Source organism: Pan paniscus, chromosome 17, assembly GCF_029289425.2.
Source record: "Pan paniscus chromosome 17, NHGRI_mPanPan1-v2.0_pri, whole genome shotgun sequence".
NCBI classification, from domain to species: Eukaryota; Metazoa; Chordata; class Mammalia; order Primates; family Hominidae; genus Pan; species Pan paniscus.
In genome coordinates this window covers 24434328-24449477 of record NC_073266.2, presented here as the reverse complement: position 1 = coordinate 24449477, position 15150 = coordinate 24434328, and the positions used below count along the sequence as shown (strand labels likewise).

Genomic DNA, 15150 nt, shown 5'->3' with positions numbered 1-15150 from the left:
TTTATTTGTTTGTTGACTTATTTTAGAGACAGGGTCTGTCTGTGTTTTCCAGGCTGGAGTGAAGTAGCTATGTACAAGTGTGATCATAGCACACTACAGCCTTGACCTCCTGGGCTCAAGCAATCCTCCCACCTCAGACTCCAGAGTACCTGGGAGTACAAGTGCACATCACCACACCCAGCTGGGCAGAATTTTAAAAATTTTCTTTTCCTCCAAAGCTTTCTTATATCCTGATTTTCCCTCACTATCCTCATGTAATATTTGCATATATTCATACACACGCACACACATGCAACTGCGTTTTATACACATGTGTCTCGGGGTCCCGGAGAGCTCAACGTGCTGGTGGGGTTGGTGGGGCTGGTGTCTCCAGAGTGGTGATGTGAAGAGCAGCACCTCGCTTAGAGGTAGAGCAGGTGTGTGCCATGAGCTCAGGTGATGGCAGTGGAGCTTACAGGAGATGGCTTGTGGTTTTTCCCTCTGTTGGTCTGTCACTCTCAGCTGCCACTGTCTGCCACTGTAGGGATTCCACTGTGGGCTCAACTTGTTCTTATGCCAGGAAATGTTGTTTGTGTATACTCATAATAAGCACTGGTTAAAGAGGGAACATTAATGCTGAAATACTAGTGAGGGGTCGGGTGTGGTAACGCTTGCCTGAAATCCCAGCACTTTGGAGGCCAAGGCGGACGGATCACTTAAGGCCAGCATGGTGAAAGCCATCCCTACTAAAAATATAAAAATTAGCAGGGCGTGGAGGTGCATGCCTGTAGTCCCAGTTACTTGGGTGGCTGAGGCACAAGAGTCGCTTGAACCTGGAAGGTGGAGGTTGCAGTGAGCTGAGATCATGCCACTATGCTCCAGCCTCGGTGACAGAGCAAGATTCCATCTCAAAAAAAAAAAAAAAGAAACAGAAAGAAATTCTAGTAAGAAGCATTTGAAAATGATAATCATAGTCATACTAGAATGAGTGGGGAAGTGTTGTCTTCTCCAAAAAGAAGTTGTCTGGAGGGATTGGTGGAGAATTAGTATTAACTCTTCTTTAAATATTTAGTAAAATTTACCTGTAAAGCCATCTTGGTCTGGGCTTTTATTTCCTGGGAAGTTTTAAAGTTACTAATTCAATCTCTTTACTTGTTACAGGTCTATTGAGATTTGTTATTTCTTCTTGATTTAGTTTTGGTCATTTGTGCCTTTCTAGAATTTTTTTTCATTTCATACAAGTTATCTAATCTGTTGGCATACAGTTGCTCATAATATTCCATTATAGTCATTTTTATCATTGTAAGGCTGATAATAATGTTGCCCCTTTCATTCCTGATTTTAGTAGTCTTTTCTTTTTTTCCTATGTCAGTCTACTAAAGATTTCTTAATTTTTTCTGTCTTTTCCAAGAACCAAATTATGTTGATTTTCTCTATTTTTCTATTCTCTATTTTGTTACTGTAATCTTTATTTCCTTCTTTTTTTCTTGATTTTGGTTTAATTTATTCCTTTTGGTCCAGTGTCGTCTTATAGAAGATTAGGTTATTAATTTGATATCTTTCTTCTTTCTTAATGTAGGCTTTTACAGCTATAAATTTCCTTCAGAGTACTCCTGTGGCTGTATCCCATAAGTTTTGGTATGTTTTGCTTTTATTTGCCTTCATCTCAGAGTGTTTTCTAGATTTCCTTTTGGGGGAGAAATTTCCTTGTTATTCCATCTTTGACCCATGGGTTGTTCTTTTTTTGTTTTAGGGTGTTTTGTTTTGTTTTTGAGATGAGGTCTCACTATATTGCCCAGACTGGTCTCGAACTCCTAGGCTTAAGCCAACCTCCCGCCTTGGCCCCCTAAAGTGCTGAGATTACAGGTATAAGCCACCATACCCAGCTGAATCCATGGTTTTTTTTAAATGTGTATGTTGTTTATTGCTTACACATTTGTGAATTTTTCAATTCCCCAATTTTCTTTCTGTTATGATTTCTAGTGTTATTGTATTTTAATCATAGAGTATATATTGGGTGATTTCAATTTTGTTTCATGGCCTGGCATATGGTCTATCCTTCAGAATGCCATGTTCTACTGTTGTAGACTAGAGTGTTCTATAGAGGTCCATCTGTTAGGTTTATTTGGCTTGTACTGTGTTTAAGTCTTCTATTTCCTTGTCGATCCTCTGCCTTGTTGTTTTACCTATTATTGAATGTGGAGTATTATGGTATCCAACTATTATTCTTAAGTTGTCTGTTTTTCCTTTCTTCTGTCAGTTTTTGCTTCATGTATTTTGGAAGTTTATTGTTGGATGTATATATGTGTGTAACTATTCATTCTTTCTGATGGAATGAACTCTTTGTCATTATTAAATGTTTTTTATTATCCCTTGTAACTTTTTTTTGTTCTGAAGTCTGTTTTGTCTAGTATTAGTATGGTCGCACCAGTTTTCTTATGACTGTTGTTTGTATATCTTTTTCCATGTTTTTTACTTTCAACCTATTGCTATCTTTGATTCTAAATTATTTTCTATACATAGCATATAGTTAAATCTTGTTGTCTTATCCATTCTGACAGTCTCTGCCTTTTGTTCATTTCACTCTTATATAATCTTATTGATGTAGTTTGATTGGCATTTACCACCTTACTTTTTGTTTCCTATATGTCTCATCGTTTTTTCTTCCTCTGTTCCTCCTATACTGCTTTAAGTTATTTTCTTAATGGTTGCTCTCAAGCTTAACACACATAACTTGTCAGAATCTACTTAATATTTCCACTAAATTCTAGTGTGAGATATATATATAATTTTACTCCAATATAGCTGTTTTCTCTTTTTTCATGCTCTCCTTGTTATACACATTAGCTCTCTATGTTACAAACCTAACAATACATTGTTATAATTGTTACTTTGTGTCATTTTATGTCTTTTAAATAATTTGAAAGAAGAGATGAGAACAAGCATCTATTTATAGCATGTCTTGTATTAGCCTTCTAATTTACCTTTTCTAGTTCTCTTCATTTGTTCCTGTGGATTTGAGTTACCATCTGGTACCATTCTCTTTGCCTAGTACAGCTTTGCTCCCACTCACCTCCTCTGTGTTGTCATCATGAAATAAATTACATTTCTACATGTTATTGGGCCAGTGGCACAATTACTTATGCATATATTTGTTTTAAACAATTGCCTTTTAAGTTAATTAAGAGAAGAAGGAAGAAGAAATGTACATTTACACTACCTTTTATCATTATGCAGTTATCTTTCCTGGAGCTCTTTGTTCATGCAAATTCAAATTACCGTCTGGGGTTACTTGCTTTCAACCTAAAGAAATTCCTTTTGTATTTCTTAAGTGAGTCTACTAGCAACAGTCTTTCAGTTTTTGTTTACCTAGGAAGGTCTTTATTTAGTCTTAACTTCTGAGAGATAGTTTTGCTGGATATAAAATTCTTGGTTCACAGTCTTTTTAAATAAATTTCAGCATATCAAATATGTCATCCCATTGTCTTCTGGCTTTCATTGTTTCTGATGAGAAGTCAGTTGTTAATCTTAATAGGGTTATCTTGTAAATGATGAGTCATTTTTCTGTTACTATTTTCCTTGGTTTGGCTGTCAGCATTTTTACCATGATGTGCCTGTTTTTTGGTCTCTTTGAATTTATCCTATTTGGAGTTTGTTGTAATTCCTGAGTGTATAGATTAACTTTTTCAATAACTTTAGTACATTTTCAGCCATTATTCTTTGGATTTTTGTTTCTGCTCATTTCTCTCTCTCTCTCTCTCTCTCTCTCCTTTCCTGTGGTACTCCTAATGTGTATGTTGGTGTGATTAATGATGTCTTGTGTTTTTTATCTAAGGCTCTACTTGTTTCTCTTCAATCATTTTTCTGTTACTCAGAGTGCACAGTCTTTATCAATCTATAAGTTTGCTAAATCTCTCTTATGTCAGTTTAGATCTACTGTTAAGCTCTGGTGAATTTTTTATTTTGGTTATTGTATTTTCAACACCAGGCAGGCATTCCATTTGTTTTTTTCACAGATAATTCTATTTCTTTATTGATCTACTGTTAAGCTCTAGTGAATTTTTTATTTTGGTTATTGTATTTTCAATACCAGGCATTCCATTTGGTTTTTTCACAGATAATTCTATTTCTTTATTGATATTCTCTGTTTGATGCAACAATGCCATTTTACCTTGCTTTGCTTCTTTAATCATTGTTTCCTTGATTTCTTTGAACATATTTGTAATGGCTATTGTGAAGTTTTTGTTAAGCTGGATATCTGGGCCCTCCCACAGATAGTTTCTATTGCCTGCTTTATTTCCTGTGTATGTGTCACACTTTCCTTTGCTTGTCTCATTTTTTGTTACTGAAAACTGGACATTTTGATAATATATTGTATTGACTCCTCTAGATACTGATTTTCTCCTCCTCCCCAGAACTTCTTGTTGTTTTCTCATTTATTTAGTAGCTTCGTTGGACTATTTTATTAAAGTCTGTTTTCCTTGCAATGTGAAGCCTCTGATGTCACTCCTCAGAGGGCACAGCCTTGGATATGGCACAGTCACCCTGGGATGGCAGTGATTTTAGCAGAGCTCTCTTTGTTTCTTTGCTTCATATTTCTGTCAAGCTGTCTGCCTTAGTTGGTATCACACCCAGCTGTTAGTTTCCACTAATTTCTGGCTAATTGCTTTATTGTTTTCCTCTATACCTGGGGCATAAATCACTACAGAGTCTGATCCAACTAAATTCAGGCCCCTTTGCAGGGGTCATTTTTGAATCTAGCCTTTGAGGTTTGTTCTGACCCCAGAAAGGTTCTTCTTAACTGTCTCTTTCTCTGATTCTCTGTAAAATTGCTGACCTAGAGTTAAGCTTGTCACTCTCAAAGAGCTACTAGCCTCCTCTCAATTTCTTACTACCAAAATTTCTACTGTTTTTGAAAGCACCCTTACACTTGAGCTTCCTCATATACTGTTCTAAATAAAGTAAGTTTTCGGTAGCAGAGCTTTGGAACTCTTTGTTCTTATGGCCTGCCTGTACACTCTGGGCAAAATCTCTGAGTTGATGCTCCACAGCTGGAGTGGGGACATTAGCTCACTTCTCTGAGTGAGCCCTCCTCAACTTTATGGGCAGGATGGGCAGGACACTGGGTAGAGGTAGTAGCCGCTGGTCTTTTTAGCTTGCCTCTCCTTACATGGAATTTCCACCCTGTGAATGAACTGGGCTAAAAGCAGTTGGGACCATGCTATCATTAGCCTGCCATTCCTCGGATAGATCTTCTGCCCTAAGAGTGGGGGTGAGGAAGGGGTAGAACAAGGAAGACCAAGTGGTAATAGGAAGCCTATGGCCTCTTGACTGCATTCACCTGTAATTTAACCTCTGCAACAGGGACGTGCTGATGCTTGCCTTTCACAGGAGATGCCATAGGCTTTGTTGGGAAGTGGGGAGAGAGGAAACTCTTGTTTTTTTGCCACACCCACTCAGTGTAGATCTTCTCTGTGCTGAACTGGGGAAGGGAGAGGGAAGGAGTGGGTTGTGGCTCAAGTGCCACAGACTGTCACTGTTCTTACAATGGAAGTAAGAGATTTAATAGATTTTCTTGAAACAAGATATTTATTAATCTGCTGAAATTCCCTTGGACAATTTTCAGAGACTCAAAATGGTTACTCTTTTACATAATTTCAGCAATTATGGTTGTTTTCCTGGCAAGTGAGTCTGTGGAACTTCTCAGCTCGCTATTCTTTGAGTTTCCAATTTTTTTTTTTTTTTTTTGAGACAGAGTGTTGCTCAGTCACCCAGGATGGAGTGTAGTGGCGTGATCTCGGCTCACTGCAAGCTCCACCTCCTGGGTTCACGCCATTTTCCTGCCTCAGCCTCCTGAGTGGCTGGGACTGCAGGCGCCCGCCACCACACCCGGCTAATTTTTTTGTATTTTTAGTGGAGATGGGGTTTCACCCTGTTAGCCAGGATGGTCTCGATCTCCTGACCTCGTGATCCACCTGTCTTGGCCTCCCATAGTGCTGGGATTACAGGCGTGAGCCACCGCACCTGGCCATGAGTCTCCTATATTATATTTTAACTGTGTTAAAGTTTCAAACACAATATATATGTGGATAAATCATGTTTTTCTTACTAATTGATTGAAACTAAATTATACAGCAAACATTTCTTTTAAATGAGCAAAAGAAAGAAAATTATCTTTATATTCTATAAATAACATTAAAGATTGTTTTGGATTTTATTATGTATCTTTTAAAAATAGAGACAGGGTCTCAATATATTAACCAGTCTGGTCTCAAACTCCTGAGCAACTGAAGCAATCCTCTTGCCTTAGCCTCCCAGGTAGCTGAAACTATAGGCACATACCACTATACCTGTAATTTTATTATACAATTTTTAATAATATGCTTGCCTCAAATGTTTTATTTAAAATCTCTAGCATATCAGGCCTGTGATTTTTTGGATATTGTTACTTAGAGGTTAAATTTTTTAAAAAATGAATTAATTGAAGTCCAGTTTAAAATCAATATTAAATAAATAATAGAACATGTGTAGTGCAGGTATTTTAAGAATCCTTAGGGTGGGACTTGAAGGACTTGGACTGAAGTGTGCAAGACATTGATTTGGTCCTAGCAATGAAATGAGACATACGAGGACTGCACAGCTGTGTGACTCAAGATGTCACTTTCAGCTAGCAGGAGAGGTGGCACTAGACCCTGGGTCTCCTGACCAGCATCCAACCGCATCAAGAGTCACTAAAGCCAAAATGTTCCAGGCATAATGACAGCAGACAGAATCTGTAGCCTAAGACCTCCAGGGCATTCAGCTGGAGTCTGATCAAGGTTCACCATTTGCTGTTTTGTCTGTTTGAGCTAAGAATCACCAAGAAGACCATGTGTGACCAAATTGCCACCCTGCAGCCAACCTTGGCCAGGATTTCTGCCTCTCAGAGGATGAATGGTGATAGACTGGTTTGGAAAATTTTTCTGTAAGGTATATTATAGGAAACAAAATTGTAAAGGTATTTGCAGTATTACCATTTCTAAGCTTGTAAATTTTTTAAAAACTACTTTTATTTGTATAACCAAAATTAGATGGGTTTCTGCCAGAGTAGCATTCCTTCTATGAGGACTCTACATTTTTATTATTAACACTCTATTTTACTGTATTTGCTTTCCTGCTGTGGGTATTTACTATGTTGAGAATAACAGACTTAATTAAGGTCATTTTTAATCAAAACAAGACCATGTTTCTCCTTATCTGCATAAAAGGCACTATCAGGCCTTTAGGGAGGATGGGCACCTGTTCTCCTAACCCTTTGGCTTCTGTCCATTTCATGGTGGCAAGATGTCATCATAAAGTCCAGTCGATCCATCTCCATTATCTCTGGTTAACCAGAGGCCTCACATTCACAGCTAAGTTTGTCATGTTTCCATTTGTCAGCCCTGTAGAAATATTTTAAACGCAGAAATCTGATGTTGTAATGCATTTAACAATGATCATTTATCCAAAATCTATGAGGAATGTAAACAAATCAATGAGAATAAAACAAATAACCCCACTAAAAACTGGGCAAAGGACATGAACAAACACTTCTCAAAAGAAGACTTACAAGTGACCAACAAACATAGGAAAAAATGCTCAACATCACTAACCATAAGAGAAATGCAAATCAAAACCACAGTGACCACCTCACAGCAGTCAAAACAGCTATTATTAAAAAGACAAAAAATAACAGATATTGACGAGGCTGCAGAGAAAAGGGAACACTTCTGGGCATGGTGGCGGGCGCCTGTAGTCCCAGCTACTCGGGAGGCTGAGGCAGGAGAATGGCGTGAACCCGGGAGGCGGAGCTTGCAGTGAGCCAAGATCGCGCCACGGCACTCCAGCCTGGGCGACAGAGTGAGACTCTGTCTGAAAAAAAAAAAAAGAAAAAAAAAAAGGAAAAGAAAAGGGAACACTTACACACTCTTAGTGGAAATGCAAGTTAGTTCAGCCACTATAGAATGCAGTTTGGAGATTTCTCAAAGAACTGAAAATAGAACTACCATTCCACCCAGCAATCCCACTGCTGGATATATGCCCAAAGGAAAATAAATCAGTCTACCAAAAAGACACTTGCACCTGTATATTTATTGTAGCACTTGTTCACGATAGCAAAGACATGGAATCAACCTAGATGTCCATCCGTAGTGGATGAAGAAAATGTGGTACATATGCACCATGAAGTACTACACAGCTGTGAAAAAGAATGAAATCATGTCCTTTGCAGAAACATGGATGCAGCCGGAGGCCATTATTCTAAGTGAATTAATGCAGAAACAGAAAAAGTAAATGTAAGTATTTTCTCACTTATACATGGAAGCTAAGCACTGGATACTCATGGACATAGAAATGGGAACAATAGAAACTGGGGACTCCAAAAGGAAGGAAGGAGAGAGGTGGGAAAGGGCCGAAAAACTTCCTATCGGGTATTATGCTCACTGTCTTGGAGACAAGATCAATAGAAGCACAAGCCCCAGCAGCATGCAGTATAACCTTGTATCAAACCTGCACATGTACCCCCGAACCTGATACTAAAAGTAAAAAAGAACTTGATCGTATCAGACAGTTTAGTAGGGGTTAGAATTTCAACCCAGGATATCTGACTGCAAATCCACATCCTTCCCAAAGCAGTATATTGGTTGCTTTGGGAATCATCATTGGTGGTGGGATGGGGGGAATTTTATCAGACATCATTCTTAAACCATGGCATTTAATTTTTTTTTTTTTTTTTGAGATGGAGTCTCACTCTGTCACCCAGGCTGGAGTGGAGTGGCACAATCTCAGCTCATTGCAACCTCCGCCTCCCGGGTTCAAGCAATTTCTAACTAATTTTTGTATTTTTAGTAGAGTCTGGGTTTCAACATATTGGCCAGGCTGGTCTCGAACTTCTGACCTTAAGTGATCTGCCCACCTTGGCCTCCCAAAGTGTTAAGATTACAGGTGTGAGCCACTGTGCCCGGCCTAATTTTTTATTTAAAAAATAAAAAGAAGAAAAACTAGAAATTAAAAGACAAATAAAAATTTGTCATTTCAGTACTTTTTCAAGTCACAAATAAGTAAGATATTGAACTAAGCAATCCCTCCAGGCACATCATGGCTTTCAGCATTGGAACAGGTTCCAAGGAATCCTATTGGAGAGGACATTTAATGGGAGGACATCGCCATATGTTTTCAGTCAGAAAGAAAAGAAAGGCTATGGACATAACAAATTTAACACAGTGAAAAAGAAAAGTGTTGAGGGAGCTTTTATTCTAGAAAACTCTGATTTTTATAAATATTTAAGTTTTTAAAGTACCTTTTTATACTCTATTACAGAAGCAGAAACTTCATCTTTTTAGGGCCCAAGATAAGGAAAAGGATAAAAGACAATAACCTTAAATTTCCAGAACACAGGTTTACTTTAACATAAAGGAAAATTGCCTGGTGGTACAGTTTGTTTCTAGGACCATCTTCCCTGAGGAGTGAAGAAGTTCTTTCCTGATGGTCCACTTAAATGGTCTCTATGCACTTCCAGAGCTTCCTAGCGCCCTGGTCTCAGAGAAGTAAAATTCATTCCTCGAGCCTTTTAAATGGGACTTGTTGATCAGGAGCCTTCTGAAGGGTGGTCCTCGGATCGGCCACATTTAGAGTTGGACTGATGCAGTGGTGAGGAACAGGCTCTGGAGCCAGTCTTCCTAGTTCAGGTCCTGGCATTGCCACTTACTGCTGTGTGACTTTGGGCAAATTACTTAACCTTTCTGTGCCTCTATTCTCTCACCTGTGAGATTGGGATAATAACTAGAATTCATCTCATGATAGTTGTAATTATTAAATGGCCTACTTGAATGAGTTAGAGTGCCCTGGAGCACTGCCTGGCCCACAGGAAGCGCCATCTCAGTGTTAGTTGTTGTCAGTATTTAGGTTAGGCACCCCTCCTGTGTGCTCCTGCAGCACATCCGTCACTGGTGCCTTCACCCACTCCATGCTGAGCACGCTGCTGGGTGCCACTCCAAGTTTCACAGGCCTCACGACCCCGCTAGCTCTTGCTAGAGATGTGAAGTAGGGACAGCAGGGACAAGGGCGGTTCCTGGCTCTCTTTGTCTCCTGCAGTGCATCGTGGTGGCCGGCACATAGTAAGTGCTTAGCATTTGCTGCCTGCAGCCCTGGAGCTGACATCAAAGAGAATCAACCTCAGGCTGGAATTTTCTAAAACACTCGAGCACTGGAGAGCCATGAATTCTTGTCTTCACAGCATCTGTGTGTCAGGCTAGTCTTAAATGCTGAAGATGAAAACGGAGTATAGTTATATAGGTCTGATGTCAAGGTTGACTTTGGACTAGCTTGGATTTTTGGGCCATACTTTCTCTGATATATGGCTTAGTATATGCTCCAGTATAAAACTAAAACCCTGGAATGTGCCTTGACTTTATCACAACTTTTGAAGAAATGAATGATTTGGCCAAGCTAAAGGTCTTGGAGCCACCTGGACACATCCTGCAGTTTATAAGCAAGACAGAGAGGAGCTACAGAGATGACAGTATGTGCCGCTTAGGACGGGTGCAGGCCTGCTGCCCTAACAGCTATGGGAATAACGGCCCCAGGGGTGCGGTCACTTGGCAACAACCTGGACCATCATGAGCACCACCTATGTGTGCCATATACTGCGTGTGTGCAAGAATGCGTGACATTTGCCTGGATTAAGGAGCTAATGAAACTGGGGTTTCAGTCTCTCAAGGGGCAGTTACAATTTTTATGGGGTTAAAAACTGAGAACTAGAATAGCAGTATCTAACTCCTGAGTTAATAAACATCTCGAGCCTCATTTTCTGTGGTGTACCCAGAAATAAGATGAATTATGAAAGTTATTCAGCCTTCCATTTTGGGGATGAAAGTGAAAATTGTGATATATTTAAAAAGCAAAATAAAATATTTTCCTGAGTAACCACATCAAGCATTTTAAACAGTAACATATCCAGTGTGTTTTTCTATAGGAAAAACATGTTTCACCTGATATATGCAGATTTCTATCCCCCTTCAACACCCTCCCACCCAGAAGATGTACTGGCAGTTTTCTGAAGGCACTCTCAGTATGCCTTGTTGATAAGGAAACATTTGGGGGCGTGCCAGCAGCCACCAGGCAGGCAGGACACATGTGGCAGGAGTAGGTGCTGCTTCCAGAATGCTCAAGGGCCAGGACTCTCTTCCTGGCATCTGGCTCTCTCAAGGAACAGGAAGGCCGAGGTGGGGACAGAGAGAAAGCGGGGCCAGGCTCATAGGGACGGAGGCTTGGCGTCTTCATCATTCTGTCTTTACAAGAAGTCTGCTCCTGGCACTTGAGTTTGTCCAGAGCGCAGAATTAGAGTGTTCTCTTAACATATGGTGTCCAGAAATCCTGAAAGACTTCTTGAGTTTTTAAGAAGGATGCCAAATATTCTAGAAATAGTGTCTCAACACTAGAGCCTCTGTTTTAATGAGACAGGGTCTCATTCTGTTGTGCAAGCTGGGGTGCATTGGCACAATCACAGCTCACTGCACTCTCGACCTCCTGGGCTCAAGTGATCCTCCTGCTTCAGCCTCCGGAGTAACTGGGATGACAGGCCTGTGCCACCACACCTGGCTAATTTTTAAATTTTTTTTGAAGATGTGGTCTCACTGTGTTGCCCAGGCTTGTCTCAAACTCCTGGCCTCAAGCAGTCCTCCTATCTTGGCCTCCCAAAGTGTTGGGGTTACAGGTGTGAGCCACTGTGTCCAGCCCAGAGTCTCTGTTAACATAAGCCAGCTAGCTTTGCCATTCTTGGGGACCTTAACGACACTGTTAACCCCTGCTGGTTCTCCTGAAAGGTGCGGGTAGATCAATCATGACCCATCAGCACAGAGCGGAGGACAGCAGGAAGCACCTGCCATGCCCAGGAGGACAGTGTTACTGCTCTACCTACATGTGCACACAAACTCTGTTTGTGTTGAGGTTGAGTACTGTTCTTTAAAATCATTGTTGAATGACAATTAGCAAAAACAAGAGCCCTCACATGTCCTCGTGGTGGTATGCTGGCACCACGATTTCTCCAAGCCCCCAGCTTGCTCATTTCATCCAGGTGAGAAGTCTGGAGTAGAGCAGGGCTTCTGAAATGGTGACATGCACATCACTCGCCTGGGCATCTGGTTAACATGCAGGCTCCAGTTCCCCAGGTCTGGGCGGGACTCAAGATCGCATTTCTCATAAGCTCCCAGGGAATGCTGCTGCTGGTGGTCTCTGGACCACACTCTGAGGAGCGAGGGTTGGATGCGTTATTTCATCCTCCTGACCACCCTGTGAAGTAAGTATTCTCAGCCTCATTTTATAGATGAGGAAATGCACCCAGCTCAACCTAACGCAGGTGGCAGGGTTGGAACCCAACGTTGGTTCTAACTGGCCTCTATAAAAACTTTATACTGCCTCCCATTTTCTTCTGGGGCTTGGAAGGGTAGCTGCAATTTCACGCACAAACCCACTTAGGAGGTAGCTTAGCCATTATGAAAATCTATACCACCATAAATGTGGACTCATAAGTAATTCCTTTTTTTCTGCTTAGTAACATAGATAATGTGTAAGATAAACTCAAATCTGCTAATTCAGGGAGTCTTTTTGCATATTAGGAAGCTATTTTAAAGCTGTTTAATCTGAACTAATTTATTTAATACATTTGTAATCCGCATTATTGGCTTGCTAGCTCCATGGGGTCACACACTTTTATATTTGTTAACATTCCTACCAGACGGCAGGGCTGGTGGGAGCACACGCAGAGCATTTGCGTTTCTACATAAAGCTGTCTCTGTGCTGCGTTTTTCTAAGTTCCAAGGATACACTAGAAGATTATTCCATGTTATAGACTAATGTCCACAAATATCAAACTATTTCCATGTTTTGAGTCTGTGGGAACATAAAGTTTGTGTTCTTTTAAAATCCTCATTCATGACTTTAAGCATAACAAACTGACTTAAAATGTACTGTTTCTAAAGGCCAAATTCCAGGGATTAATTTTTATGTGGAAAACTTCATCTCAGAGCAAAATTTTATAGCATAGTCGTAAACCTCAAAGAATGGGAATTTGTAATGGACAGAGCCATCGATTCTTAACAAGAGCTGCATTAACAGGCAGACGAGACACATAAAATGGCTCCAAGAGCCTCGTGGCAACATGTGGAGATGTAGAATCTTTTACGTGGATTTGCAAGTAAACACATCCTCTTAGTGCCCCCAAAAATCGGGTAATCAGGCTAAAAAAATCAAAGTAAGTCATCATCAGTCCACTGGCATCCTTTGGTTAGTTTCAGTGGTTGCTACATTTGTTGACTGTTGGCTAATTAATTCTGAGCTTGCTACCACTGAGCAAAACAATGAGTGGGTGGCCGGATGGGAGTGTCAGAGTCAGACTATCCCGGCTCCAACTCCTAGCTGGCCTCTCACCAGCAGTTTGCCCTTGGACAAAAGACTCACCCTCTCTGAGCCTCAGTTTCCCCATCTGTAAAGTGGTAACAAGAAAAATGTGCCTCACAGGGTTGGCATGAATATAAGAGATATATAGTGCTTGAAAGTGCTTTGCATATAGCAGTAAACCTTTATGAATGTTTACAAATGCTAACTTTATGCTGCAGAACCATTGAAAAGGTATTTCTAATTCTTTTTTTCTTATTATTTTATTTTACTTTAAGTTCTGGGACACATGTGCTGTATGTGCAGGTTTGTTACATAGGTATACATGTGTCATAGTGGTTTGCTGCACCTCTCAACCCATTATCTAGGTCTTAAGCCCTGTATGCATTAGTTATTTGTCCTATTGCCCTTCCTCCCCTTGCCTCCCCCAGCCCCCAACAGGCCCCACTGTGTGATGTTCCCCTCCTTGTGTCCATGTGTTCTCATTATTCAACTCCCACTTATGAGTGAGAACATGCGGTGTTTGGTTTTCTGTTCCTGTGTTAGTTTGCTGAGGATGATGGTTTCCAGCTTCATCCATGTCTGTGCAAAGGACATGAGCTCATTCTTTTTTATGGCTGCATAGTATTCCATGGTGTATATGTGCCACATTTTCTTTACCTGGTCTATCACTGATGGGTGTTCGGGTTCTTTCCAAGTCTTTGCTATTGTGAATAATGTTGCAATAAACATACGTGTGCATGTGTCTTTATAGTAGAATGATTTATAATCCTTTGGGTATATACCCAGTAATGGGACTGCTGGGCCAAATGGTATTTTTGGTTCTAGATCCTTGAGGAATTGCCACACTGTCTTCCACAGTGGTTGAACTAATTTACACTCCCACCAACAGTGTAAAAGAAAAAACAACCCCATCAAAAAGTGGATGAAGAATATGAACAGACACTTCTCAAAAGAAGACATTTATGCAGCCAACAAACATATGAAAAAAAAAAAGCTCATCATCACTCATCATTAGAGAAATGCAAATCAAAACCACAATGAGATACCATCTCACGCCAGTTAGAACGGCGATCACTATTTCTAATTCTTCAAGTGATCTTTATCTGCGAGAATTTCTGTTGTGAGTGAAGCACCCGCGGTGGGGCAGGCTGTGGAGGGGGAGGCAACTGGAGCGGGAGGCAGCGGGGCACACCGAGAAGCCCTGGGGGTGAGAGCTGGGGCTGGGACCTGGGCTGGGTGAGATGCTAACTGGGCTTAGAGATGACAGTTACAGATTCTGGGCGAGCAGAGCCTCCCTTTACCACTCAGAAATTTTTTTCTGAAGCTAATGAGCTCTGAGTAGCCGCTGAGCTACTAACTTACCATACTTGGAGTGGCTGGATGAGAGCTGAAATCTCAGCTGATCACCTCCAATCAAATCCCTGGCCTAGGCTGCCTCTTTTTGGCCATTCAGGACAGCAAGGTTCCAGCCACCTTAGCTTCTCCTATGCAGGTCTCAACTGGTAGCTGATCCTTAAAGCCCGTTTGGTTCCTTAAATAAGCAACTACCTGCAGATGGAACCTAAGACGAGCTCAGCCACACAGAAACGCTTATCTGTAGGACTTCACTGAAGGTCCAGTGCATTTCCTCCTAAGGACTGTAAACGCTCAGGTAAATATTTGTCAGATGGATTAATGAACTGAAGACCTTTATAGAGGAAACCTTGAAGAGATATCGTTAGAATCTCAAGTCCTTGTTGCTACCAACAACTCTTGTGA

At 40.7% G+C, this 15150-nt stretch overlaps 1 protein-coding gene across 9 annotated transcripts in view; it reads left to right on the top strand.

Annotated features, from left to right (window-relative positions):
• Positions 1-15150, top strand: part of LDLRAD4 (low density lipoprotein receptor class A domain containing 4) — a 438865-nt gene that overhangs the window by 379978 nt on the left and 43737 nt on the right. The window lies entirely within an intron of this gene.